Here is a 12,199-nt window from a genome sequence, read left to right on the forward strand (position 1 = left end):
AGAACCAGGGTCCCAGTTTTACAGTCTACCGTGGGAACTCTTTAACTCAGTAAAGTAAAGTAGCCTTTATTGTCATATCAGCGCACAGGCAGCAGTTGACTTTTGCTCTATTCAGTTTCCCAGGGGGTCGGGACGGGACTGGAGTTGGGAGAGAAAGGTGGGGGAGTCGAGGGAGAGGAGGGGGAGACAGATGGGGGTGTCTTCATTTACTGACGGCGGGTGTCTGTCACTGAAACAGGCAGGTGAGATTTCACATCCACCTTGTGTGTGCCTCTCTCTCTCTCTCCCTCCTCTTACACAGGCTGAGAGACTCTGCCTCTGTGAGTGTACGTCTCTTTCTCCCCCTCTCCCACACACAGTAAGACCGAGGTACTGTGCTCAGTCCATCTGTGTCTCCCACATACACAGTAAAATATGTCTCCAAATGAGCCAATTCAACCAAGGGAGGATATATATAGTGTGTGAAAAAAAAAGTTACATCATTTGTGTCACGTGTAGTTCACGATGTTCATTCAAGATTTAACGGGAAAGCTCGGGAAACGGACAAGTTCACTCGCACAAATAGCAGAAATGCCGAGTACCGTGGGAACTCTTTATCGACTGCCGTTATATCGTGCGAGACTCGTGCTGGACCACGACCTCTTCACTCTGGTGACATCTTGCGTCAACTCGCCCCGTGAAAAGGCCGCTTTAGCGTTTACAAGAACAATCCCAGGAATGAGTGGGTTAACGTACGATGAGCGTTTGTCGGCACTGGGCCTGTACTCGCTGGAGTTTAGAAGATTGAGAGGGGGGGGGGGGGGGCTCATTGAACAGTGAAAGGCCCCAGACAGAGTGGATGTGGAGAGGATGTTTCCACTAGTGGGAGAGTCTAGGACCAGAGGACACAGCCTCAGAATTAAAGGAAGGAGATGAGGAGGAATCTCTTTAGCCAGAGGGTGGTGAATCTGTGGGATTCGTTGCCACAGACGGCGGTGGAGGCCTCAAGTCAGTGGATATATTTAAGGCAGAGATAGATAGATTGTTGATTAGTGCGGGTGTCAGTTGTCCTGAGCTGTGGATGGAAGCAGTGGTCCTGGGCTGTTGATGGGACCAGTGGTCCTGGGCTGTGGATGGGACCAGTGGTCCTGGGCTGTTGATGGGACCAGTGGTCCTGGGCTGGGGATGGGAGCAGTGGTCCTGGGCTGTGGATGGGAGCAGTTGTCCTGGGCTGTGGATGTGAACAGTGGTCCTCGGCTGTGGATGGGAACAGTGGTCCTGGGCTGTGGATGGGAGCAGTGGTCCTGGGCTGTGGATGGGAACAGTGGTCCTGGGCTGTGGATGGGAAGCTGTGGTCCTGGGCTGTGGATGGGAGCAGTGGTCCTGGGCTGTGGATGGGAACAGTGGTCCTGGGCTGTGGATGGGAGCAGTGGTCCTGGGCTGTGGATGGGAGCAGTGGTCCTGGGCTGTGGATGGGAGCAGTGGTCCTGGGCTGTCATTGAGAGCAGAGCTCAGCGTAGAGACAGGGATCCTCCCCTTGTGTCTGATGTGGATCTATATCTCCAGGGCATGAGGTCGGTGAGAACACTATCACTTTCTCCTGAATTGTGTTTGTTTCTTTGATTAATTCTGCTGACTTTTCCTTTTAATTGTTGTCATTTGAAGTGTCCAGGGATTTTAATGATTATTTTTTCTGGTGCAACTGGAATTGTGCCGATTCTGTGCTGTATCTCCAAACTAAAAGGATGTTTCCACTAGTAGGAGAGTCTCGGACCAGAGGGCACAGTCTCAGAATAATAGGATGTATCTTTACGAAAGTGATGATATCCTAACCTTATCACAACTGAAATTGAATCTGGCTGATGTAAATGTAGAAACAAAGACCTGTAGATGCTGGTTTATACCAAAGATAGATACATTGCTGGAGTAACTCTGTGGGCCAGGCAGCATCTCTGGAGAAACAAGTGATTTTGGGATGGAATATAAGGGTTCTTACCCAAAATATCACCCATCCTTTTCCTCCAGAGATGGTGCCTGACCGGCTGAGTTTCTCCAGCACTATTATCACGGTCTCCTCTATATCCCGCAGCTCTGCTCTTACTCCCCATTTTCTTAAGGGGTTGGACAGTCTAGATGCAGGAAGATTGTTACCGATGTTGGGGAAGTCCAGAACAAGGGGGTCACAGTTTAAGGATGAGGGTAAAATCTTTTAGGGCCGAGATGAGAAAAACATTTTTTCACACAGAGAGTGGTGAATCTCTGGAATTCTCTGCCACAGAAGGTAGTTGGGGCGAGTTCATTGGCTATATTTAAGAAGGAGTTAGATGTGGCCCTTGTGGCTAAAGGGATCAGGGGGTATGGAGAGAAGGCAGGTACAGGATACTGAGTTGGATGATCAGCCATGATCATATTGAATGGCGGTGCTGGGTCGAAGGGCCGAATGGCCTACTCCTGCACCTATTTTCTATGTTTCTATTCCTTCTCTCCATAGATGCTGCCTCACCCGCTGAGTTACTCCAGCATTTTTGCCTACCTTCGATTTTTCCAGCATCTGTAATTCTTTCTTAAACCACACGGTGGGAGTGTTGACCACAAATTGGAGCGACCTGTTATGTGAATTCACAGCACATTGGGAGCGCTGTCTACAAATTACATGTTGTGCTCTTTACTGCAAAATGGTTCTTTATTGCTCTGTGACCCCCTTCCTTTCCCCATAATGCACCCATTGTCCAGATGCCAAACTTAATAAAAGCCCTGAAACCAGGGAAGAATTGGGATGAAAATCAAGGAACTGCAGGTGCAGGTTTACAAAACAAGGCACAAAGTGCTGGAGTAACTCAGCGGGTCAGGCCGCATCTGTGGAGAACATGGACAGGTGGGATTTTGGGTCGGGAGCCTTCAGACTGATTTCTGGGTGTGGTTCTGTTTACTTCATGAAGGCAGTAGCAAGAATGAATTTGTCTCCTGGATAGCTGTCCAATTGTGTTTTAATTGGGGCATTCACTTTATGAAGACTGGTTTTCACTTGATGACTAATTCTTATGAATAAGAAGACAGCGAGGAATTTAAATTGTATCCACATTATACTTGGTTGAGGAAAGTTAATGTGAACTCGTTAACCACTAGTGTGAACTGGTTAATGTTAACTACCCTAATCAAAGCTTGTTTATTATGAGTTCTTGTTAAGGACTTTCAGGTGAAAGGAATGTGTGTGATGTGTGGAGTGTTCATTCGTTGAGCTTTGGACTGGACAGACTGTTGTAGAGATTTGTAAAGATATTTGCATGCTCTTGCTCAAAAGACAAAATGCTGGAGTAACTCAGCGGGTCGGGCAGCATCTGTGGAGAACCTGGATAGGTGATGCTTCACACAGTGCTGGAGTAACTCAGCGGGTCAGGCAGCATCTGTGTAGAACAGGGATAGGTGACGTTTCACATAGTGCTGGAGTAACTCAGCGGGTCAGGCAGCATCTGTGGAGAACATGGATAGGTGACGTTTCACAGAGTGCTCGAGTAACTCAGTGGGTTGGGCAGCATCTGTGGAGAACATGGATAGGTGACGTTTCACAGAGTGCTCGAGTAACTCAGTGGGTCGGGCAGCATCTGTGGAGAACATGGATAGGTGACGTTTCACAGAGTGCTGGAGTAACTCAGCGGGTCAGGCAGCATCTGTTGAGAACATGGATAGGTGACGTTTCACAGAGTGCTGGAGTAACTCAGCGGGTCAGGCAGCATCTGTTGAGAACATGGATAGGTGACGTTTCACAGAGTGCTGGAGTAACTCAGCGGGTCAAGCAGGATGCCCATAATAAAAAGTATAGCATTGAGCAGCTCAGTCAGTGAGTTCACTGTTTGTGTACAGGGTTTGATGCCCATAGTAAGAGTTACATCATTGGGCAACTCGGTCAGGGAGTTCACTGTTTGTGTGAAGTGTTGTCTTTGATATAGCTGGCATGTTGCTGTGCCAGTTTGATTATGAAAATAGTCAATGTATTCTTCTACCCTGTAGGATTCACTACTGCAGACACATTTGAATTTCACTGGACCTTAATTGGTACATGTGACGATAAACTGACCTTGAAACATTGGGCCTAGAGCTATTTTTCCAGGCCCTGTCCATCCAGTGTTTGATATTTTGAGGTGAATGTAGAATCTTCTCGCCTGCTGCTGTTTCTCCCTCTACAGTTATTCTACTTGTTTCTGGTTGATGTGCCAAGGTCTTTGGAGATCTTCTAATGTCCCCAGTTTTCTATGGTTTGTGACAGATGGGCTTTGTCAACTTGCTGTTCCAAGTACTGCTTGTGATAGAGGGTGTGATCAAGGATGTCCTTCTCCTTCTTCTTCTTCTATTTAGTGTTTTTTGGCGGTTGGCAAACAACTTATTTGGTGCATTACCGCCACCAACTGGCATGGAGTGTGGATCAAACAACACCATTACATATACTAATAACCTATATCCTTCTGAACAAATTGGTTACCCTAAGAAAAAGCAACAGGATTTGATAGCACTTATATGAACTCCCTTGCAAAATATCTACCAAATCAAATTGTACTCTTTCTTTTCTGAACTGCTCACTCATCCGTCCTCTCTCCTCCTCATACCTCTCACAATGTATAATGACATGCTCTATTGTCTCTTCTTGCCCACAGTATTCACATCTGCCTGTATTATGCTTGCCTATTATAAAAAGTGTACTGTTCAGACCAATGTGTCCAAATCTGATTCTTGAAATTACTGTCTCCTCTTTCCTGTTTTTTCCTGCACATCTCATTTCTCCCACTTTCCTCTGGACTCTGTAGAACCACCGTCCTTTCCGCTCTTCCTCCCATTGCTTTTGCCATCTTTCCTTCAGTCTTTGCTTAATAATGTCTTTGATTTCAGTTTTACCTGTTAATACTTAAATCAATCTTACTTCTTTTTGTTACCTCTTTTGCTACCTTATCTGCCATTTCGTTTCCTCTAATGCCAATGTGTGCTGGTACCCATAAAAATATGACTGTAAGCCCCATCATTTGAATTCTGAATAGTGTTTGTTGTATTTCAATCAAAATGTCTGGTCTACTGTCTGAATGGCTGTGCTATAAACTCTTTATTGCTAAACTTGAATCTGAACAAATAACTGTCCTTAAAGGCCTAGTATCCTCGACCCACTGTACCGCTAACAATATTGCAATCATTTCACCTGTGTATACTGAGACCTCATTATTGATCCTCTTCCCAACTTTGATGTGAAATTCTGGTACAATAAATGCTACTCCTACTTTATCTACTGAATCTTTTGATGCATCTGTATAAATTTGGACAAAACTGTAGTATCTGTCAATGTATTCCTGTATGATGACTGAATTATACCTATGTTGTTTATCCTTGTTTTCCTGTTCTAATGTTGTAAAGTCTACTGTTGCATCTGGAAGTATCCAAGGTGGAATTGAAGGTAATGGAACTGTTGGAACCACATTTAATTGTGCTATGCCGATTTGTACTGCTCTCTGGGTCACTGTCCATCCAAAACTTTTTGTTTCCCTTCTCTCCTTTTCCCAGCATGGTTTGATAGTAACTTGTGCTGGGTGGTCTTGACTCTGGCCCTGTAGGTTAATCCAGTAATTTAATGAAAGCTGTATCCTTCTCATCTCTAGAGGCATCTCCCCCATTTCAACCTGTAATGCTGCTGTTGGAGTTGTTTTTATTGCACCTGTACATATTCTCAATGCCTGATATTGAATGTTGTCTATTTTCTTAAGAGAAGTACTTGCTGCGGACCCATACACCACACAACCATAATCTAACACAGATCTAATTAACCCATTGTATATAGCCTTCAAAGCTTTTCTATCTGCCCCCCAATCACATCCAACTAAACATCTCATTACATTAAGTATCTTCTTACATTTGTCCACTACTTTCTGAACATGAACTATCCATGTAATCCTCTCATCAAACCATAAACCTAAAAATTTATAGTATTTTACTCTCTCCAATTCCTGGTTATATAATTTTAGTTTAACCTCACTACCAATTTCCTTCCTAGTAAAAAACATTATCTTTGTCTTCTCCACAGAAAATTTGAATCCCCATTTATAAGACCACTCTTGTACCTTTATTATAGCCCTCTGTAGTTTCTGCACAATAGTCCCAGATTGCAACCACCCTCTGGGTGAGTTTAATCTCATCCACGTCCGTTTTATTGTTCTGTTACTATAGTCTGGTCTGCAGTTCCTTGTTCCATTATCTTATTCTAATTGCTGACTCCAAATACTACATTTCCTCATCAGTTTTTCCCCCATCAGAGATATTCTCCCCTTTGTTCCACCAATCCACCACAACCCCTCTCTACAAGTGAAAAGCAACTTGTTTTTGTTGCTGTTTCCTACTCTGGTGAAGGGTCTCTGATCTGAAACTGAACGGTTTCTTTCTCCACAAATGCTGTCGAACCTGCTGAATGTTTTTTGAATTTTCTTCCATTTTTATTTCAGATTTTCAGCATCTGCGGTTCTTTGCTTTACACGTTGATTTTAATGTTGTGACCGGCCAACAACGAATCAAAGGAGATCAGATACGTGGTGTCGTAATCTACTGGGATTCAAGTAACTAGTAAGTGTTTCAATGGGAAGGTTCTGCTACTCGGGATGGGACTCCATTTTAGTTTAGTTTAGAGATACAGCACGGAAAAAGGCCCTTCAGCCCACCGAGTCCACGCCGACCAGCGATCCCTGCACACTAACACTATCCCACACACACTAGGGACAATTTACACTGAAACCAAGTAGACCGTGGGCCGAGGTGCTTTTTAGTTTCATTTTACATAGAAAATAGGTGCAGGAGGAGGCCATTTGGCCCTTCGAGCCAGCACCGCCATTCATTGTGATCATAGCTGATCGTCCCCTATCAATAACCCGTGCCTGCCTTCTCCCCATATCCCTTGACCCCATAGCCCCTAGAGCTCTATCTAACTCTAACCTAAATACATCCAGTGATTTGGCCTCCACTGCCCTCTGTTGCGGGGAATTCCACAAATTTACAACTCTGGGTGAAAAGGTTTTCTCTCACCTCAGTCTTGTGAGATTCAATAATCACAAATGCTCTTGAGACAAATTCAGACAAAGAAGTGTTTTTATTAATTTCATATTCTGCAGAATAGGTGCCTCTCCACCGATGTCCCCTAGAGGCACACCGAGGATCGGGATGTCTTCTATCTTTATACATTTCTTTTCATTATTATCACATTCTCATCTCTCCCCATTGAGCTTCTTCCAATCATAACATAAAGCCCAGATTCCCACGAGAACGTCGTGGAACGCCCACCCAACGTCAAAGGCACCTCCCCTATCATGCATCGCATGTGCATTTAAATTAGGCATCTTGTCATAGTGGGTGTGAGTACATATTCATAGAATCTTATCACGCAAGCGCAGTACAGAATGCCCCTCCCCCAGTTATCGTTATGTTCTTGTCTGACTGTGGTTATCTTCTGACTCTCATCCTTGAAATGTCACCATCTGTACTTGCTGCTATTATCTAGAATTTCTCTCTGTTCTTTATATTGTTACTTTCTATTCTACCGGCAGTCTGGCTTCTGCTGACACCTTGTTTCTTTCTAAGTTATATTTCTATCCCTAGTCTAAATCAACTATGTCTGTTAACCCTTTTCTCACAATCCATCCTCTTTCTTTTTGCTACGCACCCTTGATTTACACTATCTCCTCCTTTTCTAATGCTAGCAGAAGATTCTTCACCTCCCTATCCTCCTCTCGTTGGTCATACTGTGTTCTGAAGGCCATTATGGTGGCAGCACTGTTCTTCGTCAGGGCGGTTTCTATCACTCGCTGAGCCAATCCCCGTACGCAGGGAATTATACAACATCCGAACAAACACAATAACCCTACTATGACTATTACTGATGTTAGGGCAGATGTAAAGATGTGCTTCCATTTCCCAAACCAGGAGTCTAGAAACCTGGTCCAGGAGGTGTCTACTCCAGAGTTCTCAGCCAATTCGATAGACAGAGAGGTGAGACCTGCTAGGGCTCTTGACATTGACCCATCCGGAGCAGTGTTGTTGGGGATGTATGTGCAACATTGTTCGCCAAACATTACACACACCCCTCCCTTCTCAGCCAGTAGCATGTCCAAGGCCATGCGATTTTGCCAGGCCATTTGGCTGGTAGCTGTCAGTTGTTCCGCTAATCCTTCAACTGCTTCTCGAGTGTAATTTATAAAGCGTTGTTGATTGTAGTATAAGTAGTTGATCCAGTCCACATTTTTATTAATTGTGGACCACCAGAAGAGCATGGACTCAAAGCCCGCAGCTATCTGATTTATGGCTTTAAATTCATCGGGTACCCCTCTTGGCACCCCTATCGCATCTATATAGATGTGTGTGTCGAATGATCCTCTCACCTTTCTCTTTTGTCGTCGGCTTCCTTTATCGAGTTCTACAGCATGTTCTACTGCTATGGTGAAGGGCATCATCAGTTGTATGAGGGTACAGGTTCCCGTCCATGACCCTGGTAACCGGGGCCACAGGGTATTCTCCCCGCACCACCACCAGACATCGGCTCTACTGACTATCTGCTTGTTCAGCCAGGAGCTATTGAACAGTGGCCCCTGTTCCTCAGCCGTTATATTATACGTCTTATTGCAGTTGAGCACCTCCCCCATGTCCTGTCCCTCTGGGTTACTTCTTGTATAGCACTCAAACCCCTCCTCCCCAAAAGGAATGGTAAATGGAGGAGGTCGAGGGTCTTCCCTTCGGCCCTTCGTATTGTTGTTGCTGGCTGGAAATAGGTAATGATAACTCTGGCATATCACAGTCTTTGGTAAGAGGGGATTCGTGAATAGCTGTAGTATACATGTCATAGCCCTAGGTGTTCTATCCCAATTCAGGGGAAATGGTACTAGGACCAGCTGAGGCCTAGCTCCTGCGCAGGCGTAACAATTGGTTCGTTGTATACTTCTGGCTGTGTACATCATCCAGGCAAGCCAGGTGTTGGCTCCTTTTCCCCCTGTTGGTATTCCTTTCTTATATAACTGCCTTAATCCTGTTTCTCCTGCTACTATCATTATCTTCAGATCCTTAGACTCATCTTCCCTGGTGACATTGCTGACTACTGGTGGTGCTGGTGTTGCCCCGGGATCCCTATTCTGACTGTCATCTATCTTGAACACCTCTCCCCTATCCTCGTATATTACCATCTTCCCATCTTGCTTTACTTCTATCTCAAACTTCAGACATGCGTCTTTCCCTGTTTTATCTGCACATATCCAATACCTACCACTTTCCTGTATTTGGACACTCTGTATGCTCACATATACGCGTCCTGGCAATTTCTCGTTCGGGTTTTGATATACTCTCCGCCTATCAGTTTGATAGGTGGTCCGATGCCACCCATATTTTGATGAAGTAAACACCGCGTGCCAATCTTAACAGGGATGGGTGCATACATACATTCTATAGCCGCACCACCATTTTCCTTTACATACATTAAATGGGATGGTGGTGGACCTTCTATTCTGTGGTATTGTGATTTTTATGCATGTTACATTACTTACAAGTTGGGTAACCACCCAACACACGACCCACCAACACGAAATCTTCATTTTTCCTGCGGGTTCTTGGTAAATATTAAAGTCAATGGTTCTTTTCCTTTGCGCACAGTCCACGGGCTGATATCGTCTGGTGGGGCCTCCACAGGACCCTTAACTCGACTTGCGTGTGTCCACCCTTTCTCTTTTGTTCGTACTGCTGTCTCCGTGATTAGTAACACCAGGTAGGGTCCAGTCCACTTAGGTTGCAGCTTTTCTTCTTTCCACGTTTTTATTAATACCCAGTCTCCAGCCTTGACTGAGTGAATCGGAAAGTCCAGTGGTGGGCTCTGGGCCAGCAATCCTTTAATTTTTAGTTCTGCAAGAGATTGGGACACTGCCAGTAAATAGTTCCTCAGGAACACATCGTTCCCTTGTATTGTTGGGACTCCTTCTATCTTCCCTAAGTATGGGAGCCCGAATAACATTTCATATGGCGATATCCCTATGTCTTTTCGAGGTGCTATTCGGATTCTCAACAGGGCTATCGGGAGGCACTTAGTCCAGGGGAGTCCCGTTTCCTCTATCAACTTGGTGAGTTGGGTCTTTAAGGTGCCATTCATTCTTTCCACCTTTCCTGAGCTCTGGGGATGCCATGGTGTATGCAATTTCCATTCTATTCCCAGTGCTTCACATATCATTTCATGTGTTTTGGAGGCAAAATGGGTCCCTCTATCTGAGTCTATTGTTCCCACAATCCCATATCTGGGTATAATTTGTTCTAATAATATCTTGGCTACCGCCTGTGAGGTGGCAGTTGCCGTGGGGAATGCCTCTACCCATCTGGTGAAATGGTCCACTACCACTAACAGGTACTTCCATGTTCGTACCCGGGGCAGCTCGGTAAAATCTACCTGTATTCTTTGGAAGGGCCTAACTGCTAATAGTTGTCCTCCTCCTGGGACTGCTCTCATGATTTTCTTATTAATTCGCTGACATATTACACAGCCCCTTATGACTTGTTTGGCCATGGTGAATATCCCACAGCAAGCGTAGGTTCTGAGGAGGGTGTCACAGAGGGCTTGTGTTCCCCAATGGCTTTGTCCATGTAATCTCCCTAATAACTCCCTCATTATTTCTTTGTTCAATAGCTGCTTTCCATTTGGTGTCCACCATTTCCCATTTGAAGTACGCTGAGCCCCCATTTCTTTCATGTTTTCCTGTTCTTTCTCACTAAAGATAGGTATCTTTTCCTCTGGTTCCCTTAAAGGTATTAGTGACTTCATTTCTACCATCTGTTCTGTGGCTGCTCTTTTTGCAACCCCATCCACTGCCCTATTTCCTCTGGCCTCCAGGGTGTTACCCTTCTGATGCCCTGCCACATATGCTATGGCTATTCGTTCTGGTTTTTGCAAGGCTTCCAGTGTCTGTCCTACCAATTGCTCATGCGCTAATTCTTTACCTCGAGTTGTTATCATTCCTCGCTCTTTCCAGATCTTCCCAAAGGTGTGTACTACTCCAAAAGCGTATTTTGAATCGGTATATACTGTCCCTTCCTTCCCCTCCAACAGGAAAGTAGACTTATCTGAATGGTGGCCAATTAGGAAAAGGGGAGATGCAACGAGACCTGGGTGTCATGGTGCACCAGTCATTAAAGTAGGCATGCAGGTGCAGCAGGCAGTGAATAAAGCGAATGGTATGTTTGCATTCATTGCAAAAGGATTTGAGTATAGGAGCAGGGAAGTTCTACCGCAGTTGTACAGGGTCTTGGTGAGACCACACCTGGAGTATTGCGTACAGTTTTGGTCTCCGAATCTGAGGAAGGACATTCTTGCCATAGAGGGAGTACAGAGAAGGTTCACCAGACTGATTCCTGGGATGTCAGGACTTTCATATGAAGAAAGACTGGATAGACTCGGTTTGTACTCGCTAGAATTTAGAAGATTGAGGGAGGATCTTATAGAAACTTACAAAATTCTTAAGGGGTTGGACAGGCTAGATACAGGAAGATTGTTCCCGATGTTGGGGAAGTCCAGAACAAGGGGTCACAGTTTAAGGATAAGGGGGAAATCTTTTAGGACCGAGATGAGGAAAACTTTTTTCACACAGAGAGTGGTGAATCTCTGGAATTCTCTGCCACAGAGGCCAGTTCATTGGCTATATTTAAGAGGGAGTTAGATATGGCCCTTGTGGCTAAAGGGATCAGGGGGTATGGAGGGAAGGCAGGTACAGGATACTGAGTTGGATGATCAGCCATGATCATATTGAATGGCGGTGCAGGCTCGAAGGGCCGAATGGCCTACTCCTGCACCTATTTTCTATGTTTCTATGTTTCTATGAATGGCGGTGCTGGCTCGAAGGGCCGACGGCCTCCTCCTGCACCTATTTTCTATGTTTTTATGTACTGGAGGACAGAGGATCTAAGGGGATTGAGGAACTGAAAGAAATGTTCATTAGGCGAGAAATAGTATTGGGTCGGCTAATGGGACTGAAGGATGATAAATCCCCTGGGCCTGATGGTCTACATCCCATGGTCCTCAGGGAGGTGGCTCTAGAAAAAGTGGATGCATTGGTGATCCTTTTACAATGTTCAATAGATTCATGATCAGTTCCTGGGGATTGGATGATAGCTAATATTATCCCACTTTTCAAGAAAGGAGCGAGAGAGAAAACGGGGAATTACAGACCAGTTAGCCTGA

The sequence above is a fragment of the Amblyraja radiata genome, chromosome 16 (assembly GCF_010909765.2).
Source record: "Amblyraja radiata isolate CabotCenter1 chromosome 16, sAmbRad1.1.pri, whole genome shotgun sequence".
Taxonomy (NCBI): domain Eukaryota; kingdom Metazoa; phylum Chordata; class Chondrichthyes; order Rajiformes; family Rajidae; genus Amblyraja; species Amblyraja radiata.